Source organism: Acipenser ruthenus, chromosome 4 (genome assembly GCF_902713425.1).
Source record: "Acipenser ruthenus chromosome 4, fAciRut3.2 maternal haplotype, whole genome shotgun sequence".
Classification (NCBI taxonomy): Eukaryota; Metazoa; Chordata; class Actinopteri; order Acipenseriformes; family Acipenseridae; genus Acipenser; species Acipenser ruthenus.
In genome coordinates, this window is record NC_081192.1 from 44,493,490 (window position 1) to 44,518,562 (window position 25,073).

Consider the following 25,073-nt stretch of genomic DNA (forward strand, 5'->3'; position numbering starts at 1 on the left):
GCAGCAATATACAAGGCATGCACATTATTTAACAGAATGGTGAAGCAACTCACCAGAACAGAAAACACCAAATTGCTCAGCGAGTTGTGTCTGATTCAGGTTTTTTTCAAGAGCTCGAAAAATTTCCAACTTTGTGTAGCAAGAGAAACAGCGCTGCATTTTGCTATTTGTTTACATGCCCTTTTGTAGCGATGAGGTGCACTTGTGGAAATCAGAATACAAAATAATTCAATGTTATGACAGCGGTTTCTCTAAAGATTTAATAAACCAATCAGTGTCCCTCAAAACACTCTCATGATGACAAGTTGCTTTTTTACAAAACAGAACTGTATCCGTTGTGAACGAATCGCTAGTGGTGCCAAAAAGATGTTCTCTTAAACGAAGTTCCTGTTCCTTTAGCCGGAGCATTTACATTGGGGAAAATCTGTTTCACCACAAGGGTGTTCTCTTAGGTGAAGTGTTCTCTTAGGAGGTGTTCCTATATGCGGAGACTACTGTAATATTGTACTACTGTAATATTTGTATATGAAATTCGTACCACAGCTGCCTTTAGCATTCAACTCATTACTGTAGCTTTGTATGCAATTAAAGCCACAGTTACTTTGAAAGTGAAAATCCTTTCTTGCATTGGTCCCATAATTGGTTGGGTTTTGCTCACCAACTGCCTGGGGAAGGTATAGTAATATTTTGGATCCGCAAACAGTAAGCAAGGAGTTTATTACAAAAATAACAGTTTTCTGTAACATTTGAGTTACAACTGCTTCTTTAATAAAACTGTTTAAATAACATACCTGTAATTTTTCTTTTCATTGTTAATATCCTGACAACTTTTTACACTTATAACTTTAAAATCGGTTTCAAATCGCTTTTCAAAATGTCCGCTCTAGTGCACTGATAGTGTAAGGATTATTGTCCACATTTTCAAACAGGTAACACAGCAATAATGATCCATGATGTGGTACAGAACAGAAAAGCCAGAGCACTTGTTGTTATGTTTTCTTTTTCTTTTTTTTTTTTTTTTTTATAAATTTAGTCTCTGCCAATTATTTTTATTATTTTCTCCCAATTTGGAATGGCCAATTATTTTATTACGGTCGGCTCACCGCTACCACCCCTGCGCTGACTCGGGAGGGCGAAGACGAACACAAGCTGTCCCCCGAAGCGTGTGCCGCCAGCCGACCGCTTCTTTTCACACTGCGGACTCACCATGTAGCCACCCAAGAGCTACAGCGTCGGAGGACAACGCAGCTCTCGGGCAGCTTACAGGCAAGCCCGCAGGCGCCCGGCCAGACTACAGGGGTCGCTGGTGCGCGATGAGCTGAGGACACCCTGGCCGACCTAACCCTCCCTCCCCCCGGGCGGCGCTCGGCCAATTGAGCGCCGCCCCCTGGAAGCTCCCGTCCTCAGTCGGCAAAGGAATACCCTGGACTTGAACTCAAAACGTCCAGACTATAGAGCGCATCCTGCACTCCACGTGGAGCGCCTTTACATGGATTTGCCACTCGGGGGCCCTTATTTTTCTTTTTTTTTTAATTGCTCTTCCTGCAGTGATTTATTTAGAGGACATATCAAACCCCAGTGCACTAGAGCGGACATTTTCAAAAGAGCTTTGAAACAGACTTTAAAGTTTTAAATGTAAAAAGTTGTCAGGTTGTTAACAATGAAAAGAAGAATTACAGGTACATTATGTAAACAGTTGTAGCAACACATGGGGATGTATAACTATATTTTTTGGAACCCTGCTACTTACTCTTTAAGACGCATTTGTAAATGTGGTTATTCTGTCTTGATAACTGCAACCTAGAAAGATGAACAATTGTTTGTGAAGCGATGTTTATATTTTCACTTTAGTAATTTCTGCACTACGGTGTGAATAAAGCCCTGAGGGAATTAAAAAATAAAATCTACAAATGTCAGGCCTTCAGGGAAAGGGGTACAGAACAATAACCCCCCCCCCCCCGCCTTTTTTTTAAGTATCAATATAAGCAGTGAGCAGTGAACTTTACCATTGAAAATGTTAAATCACTACAGGAATAAAACAAGGGAGTTCAAATTAGTATCTAGCAATACTTTGTGTTAGCAGCTCATCCTACAATGTAGCAAAGTTAAGAAGGGTTGGTATAGATGGCAATTAGAGACAGGACAGATATGATCCGTAGTTATTGGCAGACACTGATCTAAGAGCTCAGAATCTATGTGTTACCTGTCTTTCTTGATTTAAGGCCATGGAAGGTGGGAAGAGGAGTCTGCTGTGTGGAAGTCTGAGAGAATCTGAGTCTGAGTCCCAGTGTCTTGCGTCTTGGTAACGATTTGCTTTATAAGAGCAGTGGAGATTGGGACAGCACACTGAGAGACACCATCTTCCTCCCTGTTATCAGAAACAGAAATATTGACAGAGATGTTCCAGTGACAGAATACTGCCTGGGCATTAGCAAGTTCATATAGGTATATTTATTTATAGATGTCATGTTCTAGAATTGTAAAAAAAAAAAAAAGGATGGTGTGGAAGGGTGGTGGGTAATTCACTGACACACGGGAGACACGGATGATCTTGACAACACCGCACAGGTGCCCAGTTTTATTATTAGTGGGGCAGTTCCACGTTTTGGCCCGCAGAGGGCGCTGTTGTCTGTGGTCTACCTATCAACAATGATAAACAGAGACACAGAGATATCAGAGGCGGTACCGTTATAAAGTACAGGCACACTCGAAGGTGCTCCAACCAAAAAAATAAGGAGAGAAGAAGAAGGAAAATAAAACACAGTAATCAAAAACTACAAATAAAAGGTGCTGCACTCGGCAGCTTCAACCCGACCGTCGCTACCCGCACGGTCTGGGTCTCCGTCCTACCCTCGCCGCTCCCTCAGACTGCTAAAACAAATACTGATGGGGTCTGCCCACGGTTTTCCCCGCTAACCCTGTTTTCTTTCTTTTCTCTTTTATTTGTTTTGGGGTTTTCCTCCCCGGCCGTGTTCTGTATCGGGACCAGAGCGTCCGCACGTCTTTTTTCTCTCAAAGGGGCAGACCTGAGGGAACAGCAGAATGTTATTTTATAGGGCCAGCAATCCCCCCCCCCCCAGACCATTCAGCCATTCAGAGAGAAGGAAAGCCCGCACACCCACTCTCCCACCTCTCCGTGTCACTGCCATGACCGACAGGCGGATATTGACGAGCCGCTGCCCTCTTCCTGCAGCACTTCGAACACATCAGAAGAGTCAGTACAGGTCTCTCCCTGTTACAGATGGTTATAGACCAGAAGGTATTATGTAAAAAGATATATATTGGTGCTTTTAAATATGTATATAAATTCATGTAGTTTGAATCAAAATAAATATTACTCCACACTTGTTTTTCCAATTGTATGAGGTTTTTCCTAGCTAAAAAAAAAAAAAAAAAAGTTTATTGGGCATCTTCATTTATACTAAGGTCAAACAAATGTCATCCAAATGAGCATGTGTAGTTCAGTTTAATGACATAAAGCAGTTTTTTCTGAAACTGTAAAAGTCTGATTCTCATCTGAGCCTTGTCTGTGCAAAGATACAAACAGAGGATACAACAGCTTTGGTTAGCAAACTTCATTCTGTCTACCATTGGTAACCACATTTTAAATGTTTAACCCCAGAAGGCCACAACTATTTATAACTGTAGGAAGGGGAAAAAAAGGTGACCAGTGAATATTTGAAACATGGGTTGGTTCTTTGTGAGAAAACAAATATGGGGTGGACTGGTGCATCTCTGTCCATTTGTTACATGTTACATATCATGTGTACGCTTCAGTAGAAAATATATTATCCATCCTTCTAAGTCATAAGATCCTCTCTCAGAAAACTGGTTATGCCACCAATTGATAACAACTGTGTGCCTAACCTCTACCTGTTACATATAAAACACACCATCCCACATGCTTTGGCCAATTAATATCCTGCCCTTGTGGCCAGCTAACCACTAAGTGTTAAGAAGAGATTTTACAGCCTCCAAGTCGGAAAATAATAAATTAGAAGCAGCTGTATAACAAGTTTTATTGCTTTTGTTTTCTTTCTGTGCTTTTAATTGAGACACTTGTTGCATGCTGCCCACTATACTGTACCTTGCTTGGAAAGTCAAGTGGTTCATCAGATCTGACTCTACATTGACAAGCATCTCCTCTTATCCTTGGCCAGGGATTAGCTGTGACTTTTTCTGCCCCAGATTCCTCTTCTCAATGCGAATAATAACAGGGTCAGGGAGATGACTCCTCATGGTGAAGAACGGACTAAAAACAACCTACAACATGAAAACAGCCAACACAGTTATACTAACATCTATAGCTAATAAACACGCAATAGTGATACATTTAGAAATACTAAAAGATAGTAACAAAATAAGTTCCATGACAAGCATTTCAAGTCTTTCTCAATGTCTTCAATCGAATTGGGGCTTTGAAACCACAGATAGAGTATGTTGTAAAATAAAATACTCAGTGGTATTGAAGACATTGAGAAGACATCTACAGGCAGCATTTGGATATCCATTACCCAGATACACGTCAGTCGCATTTTACCGTCCTTGTAGTAAGAACAAAACCAATCCCCATTATATATAATCATTATAAAGCAAACATAGAATGGCATTTTTAAATTAGGAGATTTATACAAAAAGTACTTGAAATAAATACTTACAATCGTAGTTGTCAAGGCTCACGGTCTGAAGGGAAAAGGAAGCTCTGACTAGCACTTGTGCAGATGTATAATTTGAAGGGTCGGATACATGAGTGCTGACTGTATTGTACGTGTTTGTCATTGAACTTACTTTTATTAGTTCTACATTAAACACATAAGTACAGTAGTTTTCTTGGGAGGAGCAGCGAAACACCATGTTAAATCAAATGTCCTACCAGTTAATGTTATTAACTATAGGAGTTGTCCTAGAGGTTTAATAAATGCTACCTGTTTAAATCATAAAACTACAGCTATTTTTGGTTCTGTGGTGAAACAAAAAAGAGAATGGTTGTACTTGACAATCTGGCTCCTAGGGTCATGACTGTACACCACACATAAAAAATCATGCTGTTAGAACATGGCACCTGTGGACAGAATCATACCAAAATGTAAGACAATGCTATAAATGAAGAGAGGGTAATACATGAAGATTTTGAACAGTGTCCACAAATAAGCATATGTTCTGTTGTGCTTTGTTGTGGAAATGCATGATATTTTGCACTTCTGTGCATATGTAGAAAATTCAAGATGCCATTGACATGCATGCCTTCTGTTAAATGTGACAATTAACTTTGTTTATTACGGACTACAATACTGACATGATATGAACTTGTAGTGTTGGCTTCAACTTTTACATTTCATGTTGTAAATGAACATCTGGCTCCTGACTTTATTCAAATAACAAATTTAATTAGAGTAATAGTTTACTGAATCAGCCAATAGAACATCCCTAGTTTCTGTTAAGGGTTAGCATGACATTGGATTAAAACAACAGATGATGATGACTCAGCTACCCCAGTCCATTTTGTCACGGCACGCCACTGTTTTAGAGAATGGCTTATGTAAGTAATACTGCTTATGTAAGTAATACTATGTCACCTGCAGCACTAGAGAATATTTTATGATATAGAATCAGATATGTCACTAATGGAGCATAGCATTTAAAGAACACAATCCTAAATGTGTATTTCTTGTTTTGTGTATGGTAAACTGTGAAGAGGTTTCCATCGTATTTGCATGCAATTTACAGTTTTTAAGCTAAGCGATTATAAAATAATCTCTTGCATTGAAATCTACTGAAGTTTTCACCAATTACTTGAATGTTATTATTGGTAGTTAATTGAAAAATTGTTGTCTAAATGCCTTGTTTGTCATAACATTGTTTAATGAAACATTCACTGTTGTATAAATGAATGTATAGCCTGCTTAATTGTTTATGTTGATATTCTGCAATATTGCTTGTTGTTGATGTTATGAAGGTATTAGATTGAATGCATGCTTAATAAATTCCTTAATTTTAAATAGATTCCTGGTAAATCGTTTGCCTGTGTAACAACCTTGATTTATGAATTTTAATTAAATAGAATGTGGTCTACTTGTAGTTGTTTTAACGTGTAAATCTGCTATTATTTTCAGAGAGCTATATATTGAGAACGGGTTTATACATTTACAATAAACTCAGTTATTGTTTTAAGAATATTAATTGCTACAATATCACTCACAGCACCAAAATTGCATGTTAACCCAAGAAAGAAATGGAAGTAAAAAAAATAAATAATAGCAAAAAAAAAAAACCAAAGCTCACACAAAAAAATTGTTTCAGCTTTTTAAATGGTAAAGTAATTATATGAATCCCTCGCTTTCTTGTTTTGTTTTACGTGAACTTTGTGACAGCTGGCATATAAAAGGTGAAACTCCATTCTCAATAATTATTTTTCTGTCCCTAAATCCGAAGAATGTAATTGGCAAAGCAGATGGATTGACAGGCCGGTGAAAGAACACTGCACTTAAAGCCCAGGTACAGAGCTGGTCGTGATAGTTCTGCACTTCCCAAGATATTCACTTACTGGTACTCAATGAGTACTGACAAGAGGGATTGGACATGGGTAATCCTATTTGTATAAGGCTCAGCCAAGACTATTAATCATTAGGCAACTAAACTAATAATTGGTGTGGCTCTGTAATGTACACAGATGGGATGGGTTTAAGAACAATCAGCTCCTTTCCCTTGTTTCAAGATGTATACTTGTACATAATAGCTGTATCTTGTGTAAGGCAGCGGGTTGAGTGAGACAGCAGGGAGGGGGTTAAAACCTCCCTAAAGAGTAAAATGGAAAAAAATGCACCTTTTGTTTATTGTTTAATTGTTTTGTGCTTCTGTTAGTTAGTTTTGTTAATTGTTTTATTGTTTAATTCAACTGTTTTATTATTTAATTATCCCCTGCACCTGGGCAGTAATTAGGAATTGGGACCAGGGCAGGGTATAAAAGAGTTAAGCTGATCAGGGCTGCTGAGTAGAAGGAAGCAGAAGAGAGGTGCTCTGCTTCCGAGCAGTCATATAAAAGGAAGTGCTGGAGACCTGCGTGGTTTGTTTTGTTTGTGGTGTCAGGTAAACGGCTTAGCCGTCCTGAAAGTTAGTTAGGGATTAACCTGTGTAGTAAGTGCTCCAAAACGGAGTTAGGTTTTGTTTTGTGTTTTGTTTATTTGTGTGTTGATTAAAAAATTAGCGCAACCGCGCTGAAAAACTCAATTTCTCTGTGCTGGGTCGTAATTTTAAAGGGGCACGGACCCGTGAGGGGTGCAATCCTTCACACTTGGTATTGCAAAATCATCTCTTTATTGAACTTGACACCATCTTCACTAGACTATGTATCTCTTTTCTCATTTTCTGCCACACAATATTGAAATGAAGTCAGAGTTTCTGTCTCTGGGAACATTTTGGCACACACAGCCCAAACTCTCCAATGAATGTAGACTGACATGGAGAAAGGGCTCTTAGTCTAGTTTCTAAAATTTGAGAACCCCCCTCACATTTTCCAGCTCTGTCATATTAGTTGCAGTCATACTGTAAGATCACTAGTCTAGTTAACTGTGATATAGCTCCTCTTTTGTTATCCAAGATGCTGGTTTTGGGGCAGGGGTGCTACTGTTGGCTGCAATCCTTATGGGCAGTCTTTCTGCTTGCCAGCAATTTCCTACAGATCTTGGCATTGTCAGACATTTTATTTTTCATATGTAGCTTTATGATACACTGAAAACATATATTTTTAATTTTATATTCTAAATACTGCTGTTTTCAATTTATATGATAAACCATACATATGTAAGAATGTAAAAAAAATGGTATGTTAATCGAACAAGACTCACCGCCTTGTCATTTGACTGAATGAGGACAAGAGGCACAATTTATAAGAAACAGTTTGGAATGCTATAGATGTTGTTTTGTCTAGGCACAGGCATGACATATATCCCACTTGACAATATTTACATAACAAAGTGTCACAGCTTTGTCTACTGGAATTTTAAATCTAAAATTGTATCTGGAATGCAGGATTCACATTGATTTCTTATTGTTTATGTCAAGGAAGGGCCATCCTGTTTTGTGGCGCAAGTAATATCGTTGGTTCATAAAAGTGGAGAATTGGGAGGGTACTATTCAGGGATGGCTATAAGACTCCTATTGCATAGCTGTCTGACCCATTCCTGGTTTTACTATAAGTTTAACAAGATACAGCTGAGCTTGTTACCTATGCACTGTGGCTAATCAAGCTTGTAGTAAAATCTGGAATTACTGAAACTACTGTGTAGGAGTCTTATTCCCATCCCTAGTATTCTATTGGTTTTCAGTAAAAGGTAGCTTTAGATTTAAATTGTGTTTATTGAACATCACTTGGCTTCTTACTTTGATCCATGCTTTGATCTACTCAATGGTGAATAATTAGCAGTTTTTGAAAACCTTTTAGTGTACAGTCACAGAGTTCATGAAACATACTTGCTTCTGCACTCCATTAAGTGGCTGGACCTTGATGATGAGTGATGCTGTCCCGCCCTTGTATTGGATAGTTCTGATGAATGTCCCCACATTGAAAGGCTCGGACCATCGCCAATTTCTCCAGCCTTCGATGCAGATGTGAAGCAGCTGTACGGAAGCAAAGACAACCTTTTTACATTTCTGCTTATTCAAATGGCAAGTAAACAGAAAGGGTTTTGTTTAAAGATCTTTTGTTCACACACACACAAAAAAAAATCTTGCTGTTTACAAGATTATACTCTACAAGTTCTCACTGAATCGTTCACAGTCTAAAATACTTTAAGAATATTGTCAAGTTCCATTTAAGAGCTTCCATGAATATCCCTCCATGTGGATTAAAGTTGATGAAAAATAAAAAAAAATGTAAGATACCAAGTTTTATGCATTTTTTTTTGTTGGAGAAAAAAACAATTCTTTCTAATTGTCCTAAATAAAGGTGTTCCATTGTAACCCCTCATGCAGACAACGTTGTGGGTACCTGAATAGACCTCAATATTATTCTTGCTTTACAACATCCTGAGAAGTTGGGGCAAAATATGTGAGATGAAGAGATGGAAGTAAAATTTGATAGTGAATAAGAAAGAACCATTTCCACTATAAACAGGAGATGTTTGTGCTAAGAAGCCATAGTGAGATCACAGAGCTCATACCACATATGATGGTTCTGGTTGTCAAGGTTTTGTTGTTCACTGTTTTAACTTTTCTACTAGACCCTGAAGACTTATTTCATTACATTAACAAGTGTAATCAGTTTTCAGATCATTACTCCAAATTACTCACCAGGAAGCATGGGGGTGGTGTACATGACACCAAAGGCAAAGGTTATACACCTCCGTTTCATGTGTTGGGTAAGTTCTGTTTTTCTAACTATCCACTTTTTCCAGTTTACCAAGCTGCGGCTAAACTTGACCTTTATGGATATGCCATAATAAAGACTTCCTTAATACTTCAAAAAACTGTGGTCTGTTTTTTTTTGCTGCTTTTTTTTTTTAAATAGTGATCCGAGCAGAAAAACTGAGATTGTACTGACCACAGAAAAAAATAAGGAAACAAAAAAAGAAAAAGAAAAACACGACCATAATGTAACCAAATAATTCCGCGAAATCAAATGTCTTTGCTGAAAAAAAAAAAAAAAAAGTTTCTAGACATAACATCTGTAAAGCCATTAATATTTCCAATGTGTAAAATGTGAGTCAGAAAGAAAGAAAATTAATAATGGTAAGACTTGGCACCCTCTCAGCTCTTTGAAGCCACAGCAAAATAATAAGAACTAAGGACGTGGCTATTTGCATATTCATATATATATTTTTTAATCCTAAACTGTTTCAGAGCACAATATTGGACAGCTTTACCAGTAATTATTTTTTAATGGATGATCTGAGCAAATAAGCCAGTCTGAAAACAGAATGTATTATTCTCTATTGCCACAGGGGAGTATAATCTGCCCATTTCTATAAGATTTAAAACACTCATTGGCCGTTGTTATTATAATATTTAATGCAAACCAGATTCATGTAATTTTCACAATATAAGAAACATCTTTTCAGAAATGTGTGAATCCTGTGTTAATTACCCAGCACCAGGTGAGTGCCACTGGAAATTCCTTAACCCAACAATAGTGGTTCATCTTCCTGTCATTTTATAACTGGCCACAGAGACTGACATTTTGGTGCTGTCCTCTGAAATAATTTTTTATATTACACTGCCCTGTTTAAAATCAAAAATCACATTTGCCATGTAGGTTTTCACAATAAAAATGTAAAAAGGTGATGCCTGCATGTCAGTTGGGAACTCCTGGTCTGTATTAAAACTAGCTTAAAGAGCAGTTTTGTAAGGGTATGAAATATAATATGTACATATTATAATTCTATAACGAATCTATTCTCCCTGGTTTAGATTCACTTTGCATATCATTTTCTGTTTCAGTTAATGCATCCATTATCATAACTCTGGTTCCCTGAAATAGAAATGTTACCATTACCGAATGGGTATTTCCCCCCTAATATACCCGAATCCTGAAAATTGTATACCAAAGCTGCTCCTTTGAGCCTGTGATGCAGTCATGACCCCACCCCCAAGGGATCAAAAGGACTGCGCTCACAGATCTCATTTTTCCTTTAAGCCTGCTGCAATCATAGATGCAACGGCCTTGAAGGTTAATGGTTACATTTCTATTTCAGGGAACCAGGGTTATGATAATAAAACTGTAATGATAATAACCTAACGTTCCCTTTCAAGTACGAAATGTAACCATTACCGTGTGGGTGAGTGTACCAAAGCCGTCGCAAGGGCAATATTGCTGAACGACCGGAATGCTACAAGGCTAAGCCAAAGGCTGCCATGTGTGTTACCATATGGAACCCCAGTAACAAGTAACTAGGGTGAAAAAATTGAACCTCTATGCGTGTATTGTAAGGGTGGACTAGGAAGCCGCCCTTAACACTAGTTCCAAAACCAGGGTTTTGAGGATCCAAGACATTCTGTCTGTAGAACCTAGTGAAGGTATGGGGAGCAGCCCACACTGCTGCATTACATATGTCATTGACAGATATACCCTGGAATAAAGCCCACAAAGTTGCAAGGCACCTGGTGGAATGGGCAGTGAGCGTTTCTGGAGGGGGAAAGTTGGCCAGTTTATAGACAGTCCTGACCATGTCTGTTGCTTAGACAGGGACGGTACTGGTACCGGTGCAGTAACCTCGGTCCTGGTTTGGTACAGGGTCAGGAGCGGAAGCAGGTCAGTGACCTCGGTACGGGGCCACCTGGTTGCAGTTTTCAGGATTCGGGTCTTTAGAAGGTAAATACCCATTTGTTAATGGTTACATTTCATGCTTAAAAGGGAACTCTTCTTCTGTATGTGGTATTTCTTTGTGATGCACTGCTTACTTCCACTAGGGGCAGAATGTTGCAGGGGGTCAGGTTAAGAGTACAAAGTCCATCTAAACAAGAAGAATACATAAGTTATGATTTTTCTGACCCACACCAATATGCTGTTTAACCATCAATAGGAAATTGGCAACCATATTAAAATATCCAGTGAAAGCCCCAACCACATTTTAAATGAACAAATCTCTTGCATTTTGCTAAACATATTTAGACAGAACAAGCCCCCTGAGGTGTGATGTGTCTCGTTCAGGGTCACCCTCTATGGCTTCCCTATGTTTGAAGGCAGTCAAGACAACTCAATTAAGTTTCAAGGGCTGCAAAAAAAAGCTTTTTTGTTGAAACTATAACAAACAGAATCTCAGAAAGAACAGAAGGAAAAATAAACATGTTACATGTTAGTTTATTGCTTTTTTTGGTCTAATAACTGGCAATGTGATGAATTACAGAGATAGTAAAAACATTAAACATAACCTCTTTCAAGTTCCTTGCCTGTTTTTTTTTGCTTCAATAGCCAGCAAAGTGTAAAATGGCTGGCTTCTTAAAAAACATTAAACCAAAGTCTCACACAAACAGGGAAATCCAAACTGTGCTCTTCCATCCGTAACTGATAAAATTGCCATACTGTAGGAAACTGATATTGTTTATATAACAACGTACAAATTTACATTTCTTGCAATAAAAACTTAATTAAAAAACAAACAGTTATTAGAGTTCAGAGCCACTAGTTCCTGTTTTTATAATCCCAAAACCCCAGTTTCATTGTCTCATAGCAACAGCATGGCCAGTGAATGCAAACACATTTATTGCAGCAGTCACCACCCTCCAACACTGATGCTACTAATTATCCAGTCCATTAAGCAACTGAATTTTCCCATCCTTGTTCTTTCTCTATTGCTTTTTGTTTGAAAGTAATGTTATATTAAAGTTATCCTTATGTCTAGCTCCAAAAGGTGAAATGTTAGATTAATACAATAGGTGGATTAAGTGGTCTGTGTACTTTTTGAACATGTTGACGTTGGACATTGGCACACTTTGGTTAGCGCTGGCGAATCCATAGAAAGTGGGAGCCAGAAAAGTTTAGCACATCAAGAGAATCGGACTTCCCCTTTAATGTGGACGTCCTCTTACTGAGCATGATGAATGAGCTTTATATCATTTAAAAAAACAGTTTTTGTTTGATTGAAAGCTCTCATTTGCAGATATATCAACAAAGCTGACTTCATCTCTGCCTTTGCCTCTCACCTCTCTCATGACTTCCTAGCTCTCGTCGAAACCTGGATCTCTCCTGATAACAACACTACTCCGGCCGCCCTTTCATCTCTCTATGTCCTGTCCCACTCTCCTCGCCCCTCTGGATGGTGTGGGGGAACAGGACTTCTGCTCTCTGCTCCCCTGTTCTCTCCTCTCTCTCTGTTAGCACCTTTAAGTTTCATGCTGTTGAAATCACCTCCCCTTATCGCCTGCTCCTCATTGTTCTCTACTGCCCTCCTAGACCCCTTACTCACTTTCTTGATGAGCTTGACTTCCTCCTCTCCTCTTCTGTTGTTCTATTAGGTGACTTCAACATCCACCTCTCCAACCCTAACCGCTGCTGGATTTCTTCCCCTTCTTCACTCCTTCACCTTCTGTCTCTCCTCGTCCCCCCACTCACACAGCGAGCCGTCAACTGGACCTCGTCTTCACCAGGGACTGCTTGCCCCTGCCGTCTTGGTCACTCCTCTCAACATCTCTGACCACTACTTTATCACCTTCTCTCTGTCACTTTCATCCCTTCCTGCTCCACCGACCTCCTCTGTCACTTTCCATCGAAAACCTTTGTTCCCTCTCCCCGTCTTCTCTGCTGCTCTCTCACACCTCCCCTCTATCAACTTCTCCCAACTCTGTTGACTTGCCTACCTCAACCCTTTCCTCGTCCCTCACCTCCTGCCTCGACTCCCTTTGCCCTCTCACCCCTCGACCTGCCCACCTATCCCTGTCCCAGCCCTGGTTTTCCTCCATGCTCCACTCGGCTCATACCGAACTGCTGAAAAGAAATGGAAGAAAAAAAAAACAATCTCCCTGCTGCCATGGATCTCGGTTGCTCGCGCCTTGCTTCCTTCTCTTCTACACTCACCTCTGCCAAACGCTCCTACTTCCACTCTATCATTCAGTCTTCCACTAACAATCCCTGTAAACTTTTCTCTACCTTCTCCTCCCTCCTAATCCCTCCCCCCCTCTTCCACCCTACTCCTTCTCGGCTGATGACTGTCTCCTTCTCGTCCAAAATCAGACATCCGCAAACTCTTCACTACCTCACCTCCTTCCCCACCCACCCTCTGTCCTCTGCACACTCATTCACCATTATCCTCTGCAATCCCTACTATTCTACCCTCCTTCTCGCCCCTCTCGGATCACTGCTTTCTGCTCCAGAGCCATAAACCCACCACTTTCCTGTCTCCCTTCTCCCATTCCTCTCTAAAACTCTTGAGCGAGTGGTACATTGCCAGCTCTCTGCTTTTCTGTCAACACATTCTCTGCTCGACCCCCTCCAATCTGGTTTTTGCCCGGTAATTAATTTGTAATTAATTTTGAATAATTTGGAGATTTTATTTTTCACTTTGACATTATGGACTTTTTTGTGTTCATCAGTGGCAAAAACTCCTAATTAAATCTATTTTGATTCCATGTTGTAACACAATAAAATGTGAAAAAGTCCAAAGGGGGTGAATACTTTTGAGAGCCACTGTAGGAATCCGTATTCATGTTTTTTGTAATTGCGCTTATTGAAATCATTCTTATCCATTCATCGTACTTACATCATGCGCATACTGGACTTTACTCGTATAAGCAAATATTTTTTAATATAAGTTAACTGCTCTTAGTCGAACCCGTCTTACGTGTAATTATTTACTGTATTCTCTATTTTTTTGCTCTTATTTGAATTTGATCTTTTGCTGCTGATTTTATTGCACTTTACAAATGCTCTTATCTGTAATGTGATATTCTGAAATGTGATACTTTACAATGTGATATTTTGTAATGTGATACTTTGTACTGCTATATTTTGTAACAATTGTAAGTTGCCCTGGATAAGGGCGTCTGCTAAGAAATAAATAATAATCAAGCCTGGTCGTCACACAGACAGCCTTGTATGTACATACAAGCCTACAGATGCGTTTTTATTTATTTATAGTATTTTAACAATTTCCAACTCTCCTAACTTCTGGCCAGCACATTTTTTTGTTAAGTATAACATACAAATTATAGTCTGGAGAACTTGTGTCCGGTACAGGGTGACAGCCCATCAAACATGATAAATACATGCTATAAACACAAGCCTACTGTAATTTTAATGCCACAAGTAGGCGAGTAAAGATGCATTCACTTTCATAGATCACTTTCTTTAATCTATTTATGCTTGCACACCATTTTCACAATGTATGCACAAATTGAAATGTGTAATTCTGAAGGGTACAATACAGACACTGTACTGTAAATCTGTGAAGCACATGTGTGTATTGTATCGGATATACAGTATATTGCAGTCACATGTTATTTTGTTAATTTACACATACAAGGTACATTCAACTATTTAACAAAAAAGGATAGCCTTTTTCATCATACAATTCCCTTTTTTAATTAAAATAAATAATAAATACCTTTAACTTACATTAAAATTGTTTTTTCTACATTGGCTACGTTTACAATGTTCATTACATATATACTGTAACCAAATGTAACGCTATGATTGTTGCGATATTATTCCTGGGGGGAAAAAAAAACATTTATTTTTTATTTTGACAAGGGTTTACAACAAACTTATTAAGGAAGGGCTATGCTAATATTTCATAAGACCGTACAGGTATTACTGGAGAGTTCTACTGGTCATCTGTTTTTTTTATATATAAAAAAGGATGGTTAAATGTCATTATTTGTTAAATGTTTCTACTATAACTCCCTTATAGTAAAAAAGGGATTCCTTAATGTGCTATGCTACAGTTCTGTCAATGTGCTACCTGTAAGAGGTTTGATTTCTTCTTAAAAATGTGGTCTTATTTCCCTAGCATGATGCATGGTGTGAGACAAAGCACATTGGCGTTTCTTCTTCACTTTATCAATGTTAGCAGAAACTCAGAGAACAAGAAGTTACATTTAAGAACAATGCTATGAGTTTTGCTCAATTCTCACAGGCAGCAAAGCGCTATACCCACGCATCACAAGGTCGAACAACAACCCTGCATTAATTCAGAGCTTACATTAAACACAGGAAAATCGCACAATGTTTACAGACAGTTTTAATGATTTCTTTACCATTTAAATGGGAAGAATAAGCAACAGTAGTATAATGAAAACGGAACAAAGGCTGATGAAACAATAAGAGCTTGTGCAATTTAACTGGAACAATGTGTACCAGACAAGGGGGGTATCAGAAAAAGCCTACGTGTTCCAATTGTATAGTGTATTATTATGTATTCTGTGACACTTACCTAAAGTTATAGCATGTCACTTTTAACAAATTAAATGGTTTTAGAACCAGTTTCAATTGGTTTGATTATGATTTGTATGTAGGCTTAAAACAGCTTATTAAGCAGAAACAATTTATGCGAAAACAAGTGTTATCTGTCCCGAGGTCACAGCTGCACAGCTGAGTTACGAAAAGCCAGTCACTCCCTACAAGTCCACGGCAATACATAGGCAAAAATCCTTACATAATCCCTCCTTTGAACCCTGGACACAGCCACAAATGCCAAGGGTTCAAACATGCTTACCTGGGCAGCGACGGGCCTGTCTTAGGTTGTCAGATCTTTAAATATCCGATCGTACCTGTCCTGGACTCTATCACCTACATTCTACCCAGTCTACCAAAAATAATTACCTTCTTAGATAGCCAATATTCTTACTCTTCTGTTTAATCTGACACTTTTGTTAACAAAACATAACAAGAGTGGCCATCAGTGTGAGAACTGACCTTTCCTGAATATCCTCAATGTCAGGTAGATGTGCCAAAATCATATTTAATGCATAATCCAATCCATTTATTTTTTATTTTAAGTGGGATCCTGATCATCCAGAAACATTGTGTGTTTTACCCTTATGCACAAATAAAACCATTAAACATAAGATGAGGTTTAGTAATCTTTTTTTTAAAACTATGTTAATACAAAACTTATTATATCCCATAGGTTGTATGTTAGTATACCCCCCTTCAACCTTCTCCACATTCATACCACAAGTTTAATTATTACCAGTCCCTGTATAACTCCAGCCACGGGTGCCATTCAATTCTTTCAACCGATCTTGAGAATATATATTATTCCCACCCCTCTCACATATACATCCTCGCTAAAAACACTCATCCAAGTACCATCTTTCTTTACTATTCTTGTGGAGGGTTTACTAAAGTTTACTAACCAATTTCCTTTTACTATCCCCATGTTAATTACATTGCCAGTTCTATTATGCAGATCAGAATCTCTAAAAACTGGAGCTATAATTCCAAAAATGATCACTATATGCTGAATAAATACTAAAATAGTACATGCACGCCCAATCATCTATTTGTAAGACATTGGGAGCAATTCCTTTTCTCCATACACAATTACACAAACCTCCATTATTCTCTATACAATACCCACAGATTTATCAATTTTGTATAACACACTATTGCTAACCCACTGTTATAAATAACATTGCCATTAATTTCCTTGCATTAATTTTAGACATATTCAACGCTACAGTAAATCATTCAAATTCCACATTGTTTACAAAAAAAAAATGTCAGAATTGGTGACAATATTATAGCATTTCAGGCATTGGTTCTTGAGCAGAGCAGCAGTCTTGTTGTATGGTCAGCTGCACGTTCCTGCTCCTGGTTGCCAGCTTCATTCCCCCCTTGTTCCATTGTCTGAATCGCCATCAGAATCAGCTTGCAAGAAATCAAAGTGCAGTATTAATTCTTTTGATAATATCTGATTTTACTCGGACCACAATGGGGCCTTCTTTCCTTGACTTTCCTCTTTCACCCGGGAATGCATACTCTCATGTTGCGGTTTGTACCAGAAAAAGAACACCCACAGCTTAACTCAATGACCCGTGTCACCATATAGGGTATTCATTCACAAGATCGCTGTTGAGGAAGTGTGAGCTCTTCTTGTTTCTTAACCACAAACAGCCATCTCCATGCATATCGCCCATGCTTGAAAAAGAAAACTCAAATTACTATGTTTTTATTTTCTTTATGAATAACAATAGTCACCACCAGGTGGTGGTGTGTAACAAGTGTTGTATACCCAGTAGTTTGACCAATTCCCTATGTACCCTCGCTACAAAGTGTGTATCCTTTATCACTCTCTACTGATAAGGAATACCCCAGTGCCTTTACTGTTTTAGAAGCTGTGCTGTTTTTAATTGTGAATATATTAATCCTATTTAAGAAGGCATCTATAAATCACCAATATATTTTGTAAGGTTGTGGTGTATGTAGCTTCCACTATTTGTTACCTCCCTTTCATAACCCTTTCTAACAACTTAACATCAAACCCCAAGAGGCCGTCTTTGTTACATCTGCCCAACATTGACAAATCTTTGTCCTACCTTTCTTTCTCAATTCCTCATTCATTTTATTTTCTTGAATTATCTTTTCAACATACTATTGACAATCAAATGTCTCAGCAGTAACAAGTCTATTTTTTCTTCTCTATTACAGTACTGTACTTGACATTATTGCAAAGTAACTGTCAAGTGTTTTATTCATGCCAGCCTGTTGTTGCTAATAAATGTATTTGTACTTTAACGGTAGCTGAATTTAACCATTAAAATAACCACTTTTGCAATATAAAAGTCCTTGCTTTTATTACTGTTCAAATTAATATTACCAATTTGTAATTTAAAGCATACTACCAATTCATGCAATCAAAACAAAACAAAACCACGTCTGGCTTCACTTATAATTACAGAATTACCTGTACATTTCAATAACACATTTAAATGTTCCTTAAATTGTTTTTAACAAAATTACATTTATGCAAACTATACTAAATTTTCATAGTGCAATGTGCACTCTCCTCCTATGAAGGAAAGCTGTAATTACTTTAATGCAGACAGGGTAACGATTAATATTGAAAACATAGTGACACCCAAAAATGCATGCAACATCCCTATTTGCTGCTTTCCACAGTGTCCTTTTAACTAAAATATACCCTCTATTTTTCATGTAATCTGTATTAATTGGTGACTTTTAAATTCACCTGTCTCCTTAAAAACATAAAACTCACACACAAACAAACAAACACTTAACAGTCTGTGACATCACTGCTAGCACACTTAATTCACACAAAAACATTCAAACATGAAAATATTTGTAATAAAATATTCCCGGGCCTACATACATCTTAATTTGGTGCAGATAAACATTTTTCTTTCTCTCTCACTGTAAAGTTTTCCATCAACAAAGTCACTTTAGCAAAAAGCTGCCGCTTCACGTCCTTTCATTTAACTCTCTGATCATGCTCTGATCTGCAGACGCAAATTTATTGTGTTCTGCTTTGATATTCAAACATTTCGGTGTCAGACAATCACATGCTTCCCTGCACTTTCTCTAACCCCTTCACCAATGCATCAACATCCCCTTTTATCCATTCTATTTCCTTCTCTTTTCCTTCTCTCAACTGCAACTGTGTTGTCGCATTCAGTGCACTTTCTTGTACATTTCTCTTAATAACTTCACCAATGTTTGCACTGACCCTCAAGTGTAAGTTTATGTTCTTTCAAATCCTTTGCATTCTTACTGCACATTTCCAACTTTCCCTTACACACCAAATAGACCACCTGCAGACCACAAAACTTAAAAGCCAATATTTCCTTATCTTTCTTCTTTTATGTGCGGATCAAATTTAAACAATTCTGCCAGTTTCTTTTCTGGCTCTGTTTCTTTAGCCAAATCTCCAAACATGAGTTCACAATAGTTACCGTGTTTTTCTATGTATCCCTTAATAAAGTCTTCCATTTTTGCAACACTGATCCAATGCAAAAGCGTGTGCACACTCTGCCTCAATCCAGGCTACAAAAAGTTTCGAACAGTTATTTTATTCCTTGTTCGGTTTTGCCTTGCTTTTACCAATGTACTCTGAAGAGACAGAATGTGTCCTTTCACTCTGTCTTATCAACTGATCAGTGTATTTATGGCACATTTAATTTACACTTTTGAATGTGCCTGAATTGGGCTTAACTGGAATTTATCGCCTGATTGTTCCTTATCAGTTCAACCTAATGTGAACCGTTAATTTAAAGGCTTATCCTATTGCCCCTTATCGTGACTTACAAACCGGACAGTAAAAAAACAAAACAAAGGCAAAACAGGTCTAACACATTCTCTTATACAGTCACTGTCACTTACAAGAGGGTGTACAGTCCCCTTGCTGATTACTCATAACCCTATATACGATAAATACCCAAAAGACGTCAAAATACCCCTGTGACACAACAAGGAAACACCATGTAATATCAGCCAATTTTACATAGGACGTTACTTAGTCAGTTTGTCTGTGGTAATGGCTTTGAATACCCATTTGCTTTCTCATCACAGCTGGCCACGTTACCCCTACTCACTGTAGTAAACACACTTTATACTCACCGAGATCAGAGCCCGTCTGCTTCTAGGAAAGGGATTCTCTTCAGGTCTGTTTTCCCCGAAAGGGTCTTGTGGTTGGGGGTCGACGCTCCTGGCTGGCTCGCCAATATGTAAGAGGTTTGATTTCTTCTTAAAAATAATTAATCTTCTTCAGGTAAAGTTAATCAAAGATAGTTTATTCAGGAATCAGAGTGCAAGCAGGAGCAAATCAAAGGTGATACATCAGTGATCTCACATACAAGTCTTAGTTGACGGTGTTCTGAGCTGGCATCAGTGTAGATGTTATTTACTTCTGAGCCAAGCTGAGCTTTCATGGTATCAGCATAAAAAGCACATTGGCATTTCTTCACTTTACCAATGTCAGCAGAAACCCAGATAACAAGAAGTTACATTTAAGAACAATGCTATGAGTTCTGCTCAATTCTCACAGGCAACAAAGCGCTATACCCAGCATCACAAGGTCAAACAACAAGACTGTTGATTGCAAAAGGCTGAAGTGCACCAGCTTTGTACAGCTTAATTTTAAGACTTCATTAACCCTGCATTGATTCAGAGCTTACATTAAATACAGGAAAATCACACAATGTTTACAGACAGTTTCAATTATTTATTTTACCATTTAAATGGGAAGCATAAGTAACAGTAGTATAATTTAAAAGGAACAAAGGCTGATGAAACAATAAGAGCTTGTGCAATTTAACTGGAACAATGTGTACACTGCCCCACATGAGGGGGGTATCAGAAAAAGCCTACGTGTTCCAATTGTATAGTGTATTATTATGTGTTCTGTGGCACTTACCAAAAGTTATAGCATGTCACTTTTAACAAAAGTAAATGGGTTTAGAACCAGTTTCAATTGGTTTGATTATGGTTTGTATACAGGTTCAAAACAGCTTATTAACCCTTTGCGGTCCTATGTCGGACCTGGTCCGACATTGCAATTATTCCTATCCGGTCCAATGTCGGACCCTGTCCGACATCATCAAAAGAACGCAAAAAACAGGTTTCTAGACGTTTTTTCTCCGGAAAAAGCCAAGAAAACCATTCAATGGCTGAGTGGGAGCGACAGGAGCCGAGACAAGCCGAGAAAAAAAAAAGGGCATATCTCATGAATAGTCATACTTGCCCCTGGGATCAGATGGGGGCGGCCATAAGGAAACAAGCTGGCTGTTACTGAATCAGCCCACAGAGAATATCACAGACATTTGCAGAGCTTTTTTGAGATGTTATAGTAATACAATAATGACTTGGATCGCATTATTGAGGAGTTTGGTGATAAAACGAGTGATCAGGAGATGACTGATTATTATTATTATTATTATTTATTTCTTAGCATATGTGAAAGCGATAGCAAACGAAAGGGTGGGGCAGGGCTGGAGATGCCTAGTGAGTGCTTTGTTGATATGCAGGGCCTTTTAAACCCGTTTGACTGTGGGAAAAAAATACTTTTAAAATAGCGCGTCTAAAATTAACTGTGCGTGTGAAAATAAATTGGACCTGACGTGCCTGACACGCACGTAATAAATGGACTGCAGAGGGTTAAGAAGAAACAATTTATGCGAAAACAAGTGTTATCTGTCCAGAGGTCACAGCTGCACTCTGAGTTATGAAAAGCCAGTCACTCCCTACAAGGCCAGGGCAATACATAGGCAAAAATCCTTACATACCACTACTACTAATTGTATGGAGTTTATTTAAAAAAAAATATGTTTAAACTAAGTTAATATGTACTTTGTTTTTTGGCTACTGCAACCATCAGAATTGCTACACTGTAACATGAACTTCATAAAAATGTGGAAGTGTACATCAACATGTATACTGTATTTATAATTTATATACATAAAAAATGTACAGTATAAACAGATTTACCTGTTTTCAGATTACTTAGTCTGTTGTGAAATGTACTTTTGAAAATTGATGTAGCTTTGACACCGATACAGTTCTGTGCCTTTGTCCTCAATGGCCTTTTTGTTATTTGTTTTGATTTAATGCTATAAGTATTTCTTAACATTAGATTTGCAATGGGATTACAGGAGGCAAGGAAGTGTATTTCTGTCTCAGTAAGATGATGATTCTTGTTTGTCCCTTGAATTTGATGCATTTTGACACATGAAACAACGTTAACTGTGCCAAACGGCCATTGGCCTACTCCCTCCAGGCATTCCACGCTTCGAAAGTGCATTACCAAAATCTAGAAAAGTATAGGCCCAGCTTCTCCGCATCATGCACCATATATATGGTGTCCATCAACCGGGAAACAGCAGGAGCTGTAGCCAGATGATCCAACGACCATGACGGTATGATGACTTCACGAATCTAGAAAAAGAACTTTCCATTCTGGGTGTCAAAAGTAATTTTAAATGCAGCCATGGTCTCTTTAGTTGCATCCCTCACAAGCTGCTTATTTATTGTGTGTTCAGTAGCTTTGCTAAGGTAGCGCTTGCTCTTTGAAAAAACTTGCTATGAGGATCTGTTTGGATCCCAAAGGCTAGTCTTCAAAATCGATAATCCAAAATGGTAATGAGACCAAATCTGTGACCGACAGCTGGCTGTAGTGCAGACATAAAAACTTGTGGCAAAACTTAGTACCAAAATCACTTCACAGGGCAAAGAACTGAGAATGAAGACCATTCTCAGTTATTGTGCATTATATTTTGCTATTAAACTTAAGCATCGTCAGTTGATTAACCCAGTCTTCGTTCATAGATTGAAGTTGTTCTGTGAAAATGTGTCCATATGAAGAAACACTGCTTTCAGCATCCACAGAATTGGTAACAACTGACAAATATATTTTAGCCTTTCTTGCTAAATTGGGAAATAGTTCTTCTACATTTCTCTGAAATTTGGTCAAAGAAAATCCACTACCGTTCTCTTTTGCATATAGTTCATGTCCCTCCATTTCTGATTTACAGTAAGCATCAAACCCTGGAATACAATCTAGTGGGAGGGGTTCTTTATCCGAACTACAAACATGTTGTGGGTCTAAAATCCTTACTGTCTTCAGAAACTTGTGAGCTGGTTAAATAAAACATGTTTTTTTTCTGCATTTATCAGAGTTGTAGTTGTCACAGAATGACAATTTAGCGTTTCCAGCCCAGTCTCTAATTTTGTATTGTTTGTATTTTTAAATAACGTTTTATTATTATTATTATTATTATTATTATTATTATTATTATTATTATTATTATTATTATTGGTTTATCACATATTTAATTTGTTTTTGTTGTGAGAACACTTTATTACTTTGTTTAGGAAGCACATTTATTTATTTTATGTAAGTTAAGTTACTCACCTCGTTTTTTTGTTTGAATTACACGGAGCACTATGACTGAGGAGAAGCAGGAGTGTGACGTCATCAACCCGCGCCTTATATAGACATTGCCTGTTAGATTTTGGGAAATGTAGTTTTTGGGCCAGCGCTAGTGCCAATTAGATATTGGGGGTGTCTGATTGGTTTTGAGCAGGAATAGGAGTGGCCAACTGGGTTTATAAGCAGCACAGCATGAACTGGGAGGGACAGACACACCAGGATACCGAAGGAGACATACCAGGAGACAGATGTCAGGATACAGAGGATGAGAACTGGGGAGGAGAATTATGGTGCACCTTGGGATTGCTGATTGAAGTACTGGAGTACCGGAACTGGAACTGGAACTGGGATTATTGTTTGAGGCTGCATTGGATTGTGGCTGCTACCTAGATAACTGGGTGTATTAAGCAAATCGCTGGATGATGGAAATTGCGGTATGATTTTATAATTGTCAGCAACCCTAGTTGTTACAGTGGACCCTGGTGTACCCTTTCTTCTTATTTGTATTGATTCTGATTGGAAGTGTTTCTATTTGTTGTGGGATTTTAGATATGTTTTTTTTATTGACCTCCTCTATATTGCCATTGTTTTACTCTACCTAGCAAGGTGCGATTGAGAAGAACTAAGTGCTGTTGGAACAGATCATTGCTGCTGTGTTTTCTTTCCTTCCCTTTTCTCCAGGAGAGGGCACATGTTAATGGGGGACTGTCCTGGTTGTGGTACGGAAGACAGGGATTTTGTGGAGCAGGGAAGACGCTGTTTACCTGCCCCTGGGGACTCGAGTGGAGATTGAGCGAATTGAAGCGATAGCTCTTTAGTTACTACTGGAGGGCTTCATTAATTAATTTTGTTACTTTGCTCCCTAGTCATTGTGGTGGGGTTTTTTATTTTGTTACTTTACGCCCTAGCCGTTGATGTGGGTGTTATGTTTTGGGTTTTTATTTTGTGATTTTTACTTATTGGTTTATTGTGTTTTAATAAACCATTTTATACCGTGCAATTTGTGTCTGCCTCTTGGTGTGGTTAGCGTTTTGTGGTGGTTCTCAACTAGTCACATTTTAAAACAAACCTGTGTTAACTTGTTTAAAATCCAGGTCCTGGTGCCTGACCATCACCAGGTGGCGTAGTTGGCTACTGGTAAACCAAAAGTTTACTATAAATAATATATTGGAGTAAGCAGCCTCGTGCTTTGACGACTGGTGACATAGTAACTCGTCAATTTTTCAAAAACTTTTTGGAAAGTTTTAACAGTTTCTTTATTCTGCCATCTGTGCTGAGCAACTCTTCTGCCAGTGCTCGGTATACATTTATTAGTTCTGCAACTTTATTATACGTTTTGAATTCTAATATTACAGCTTTCAAAATAAGTTATACCCCTCAGTGTGCAGCACACTAGGTGGATGTTGCTCCATGCGAATTCTCAAACGTTTTTTGAGTTTGTTGGTGCATCTATTTGTTCTAAAACAGCAAGTCTCGAGATTTAAACGCATCCATTTCTAGAATGGCAATAATTGTCCCTCGTAATTAAGGAGTGTTTTCTAATTAGACAGAATTTACTGGGTTGATACTTAACTATTCTTTTGATCAGTTTAGCTGAACTGGCTACACGGACATCTTGAGGTTTAGGACTGAATTGCAGGTTAGTCATGTCGTTCTAATTCTCCTGTGAATTTCACAGGGCCCTAACTCTATGTACTGGGATTTCAATGTAATTTCAGGTTTTTTTTTTCTAATACGTTTATTCTGTTGTATAATGTTTAA